A 2,500-nucleotide genomic window follows, 5' to 3' on the forward strand; every position below is an offset into this window, starting at 1 on the left:
GTAAACATCGGACCAAAACCATGCCAGACACCCAGTATAGCGAATCCAAAAATACGAATGAGATCTATTATTCTCCCTGTCCGCCCACGTGAGTCATAGAGCATTCCATTTCTACAGAGGTAAAAACTGCAGTTCAAATTCTTGAGAGAAAGCATTATATTGTTATCAAAAAAGGGGGGTCAATTAATTAATTGTTAATAAATTCGACAAAGCAGTATTCGGTATGTAAAGACCATTTACGGTAATTTGAAGTATTAATTTATAAAAATATGGTAAAGTAAAAGAATTCACTTTACCGCACACCGAACTTTTCAGAAATAGCAGCCAAAAATTTGGCTATTTCTTCAACTGCAAATAAGAGTCTCCAGACAATGCATACTCAGAAAAATAACTCACATAGGTATAAGGGAAAAAAATGAAAGATCACATCCATATACGATACCCGAGGACATCTGTTTCTGGATTTGTGGGTTTACCCACAAATCCAGAAACAGACTGTCCTCGGGTATCGTATATGGATGTGATCTTTCATTGTTTTTCCCTTATACCTATGTGAGTTATTTTCTGAGTATATATATATATATATATATATATATATATATATATATATATATATATATATATATATATATATATATATATATATGGGCGGGGGTGCCTGTCTATCTGCCCCTATTTATCTCTACCTTTCATCGATTGATAACTGAAGCTGATGTATGTATATATATGTAACGGTGTATTTTGAGCCGATAAAGTTTTAGTTAAAGTCGACAGTCACCAATTGTAACAGCGTATTTTTAATTTTGGTGTGGTCACCTATATTATTGATGATGAAATGTTGGAGTCACCAATTGTAACGGCAGAATTTGTATTTTTTGTTTTAAATTGTATTTAGTTCCAGCTCACAATCTGTGGCCATGCTGGGGCACCCCCACTTGGTGTTGCTACATGATTTTACTTCACGAATCCTTTTTAGCAAATGGCATCTGGTCCTTGAGAGAGTTCGATGCAGCTGCCCTCATCTGCACCTCCTGCCGTGAAGTTGGTTCATCTGGGACACCTGACAAGAAGAGATCCAGTTTTATTTTAAAGACATCTGCATCCACCCCATGCAGGTCTCTTATGTTCTTTGGGAGGATATTGAAGAGCTGTGGGCCTCGGAAGCCCAGGCTATCACAGTATCTTGTTCTACATCTTGATGGCACGTTTGGAGTCCTAAGCACTATGCAGTGGCGCCCAGTCTAGCATTTGTGTAACTCTCGATGCCAAAGTTTGGAACACGTCCTTCTAGGATCTTCCAGATGTATATTATGGCATATCTTTCTCGCCTACGTTCTAAGGAATAGAGTCCCAATCTCTTGAGTCTTTCCCAATAGCTTATATGCTGCACAGAGGCTATCTTCTTCGTGTAGCTTCGTTGGATCGCCTCAAGTTCTGTGATTAACTTGACACTGGATGGTGACCATAGCTGAGAGCAATAGTCAAAGTGGCTTAGGACAAGTGTCCTCCAGAGGGCTATCACGGTTTCCTGGTCTCTTGTTCTAAAGGTTCTAAGAATCCATCCGGTCAGTCGCCTACATTTCATTGCCAATTTAGCAATGTATGGTAAACTTTACTATGGAATTTTGGTGGAGGCAGTGGTAACGATAATAATTTGTGGTTATAATTGTTTACTGTAGGATGTGAAAGATGCACAATGTATAAAGTTTTAAGAAGGTATTTATTTACCGTTACGTTACAAATACCTTGCCTCAACGGACAGGTTGTGATACATCCAAAAGTATGCGAAGTAAAGTTTGTGTTTGTGTCCTCATCAGTGTTTAGTAGTAATTGCTGAGACAGAATGATGTTGTAAGAGAACAGAATTAGAGCTAGAGAGAAGTGTTGGTTGTTGTCTGACAGTAAACTTCCTCTCTCCCTCTGATCAAGGTTGGTCAGCCAGACCCCGTTGAGTCGTCACCGACTGTGACTGACTGATTTTTGCTTGGGATGTGCTTACTTATATAAAGATCCAGAAGGATAGATATATCATTGAGAACAATAGATTTAGTTGGTGGTCTTGTTATCTCTATTCTAGCTTTTTGTGAAGCAGAGGAGGCCAGAAAGGGTCAAGTGGTGAAAACATTATTTCGGCCTAGGTAAAGGCATTTGGAAAATGTGAAACTGCTGCCAGAGAAAAACCATTGTTCCACCATGGGAAAAGTTCTGTAGTAGTGTTATTTTAAATTTGGCTATGGTGGATCGAATCCACTTCATGCATGCAGGATTCACTACATATATATATAGTTTATATTTAGCTTTAATAACTACTGCTCAAATATGAGATTTAGTTTTAGGCAATCACCAATATAGTTGATTATTTTAAAATTCTCCTACAAAAATAAAATCCAGTCCCATAAGACGCTCTTCCTGCGATAAATGGTATTTCTCCTTTATTCCTAACATGGTCAATTTCCGAAAAAGAAAAAAAAGGGGGGAGGGGGAAACTATCGTCATAACG

This window comes from Octopus sinensis, linkage group LG9 (assembly GCF_006345805.1).
Source record: "Octopus sinensis linkage group LG9, ASM634580v1, whole genome shotgun sequence".
NCBI lineage: Eukaryota > Metazoa > Mollusca > Cephalopoda > Octopoda > Octopodidae > Octopus > Octopus sinensis.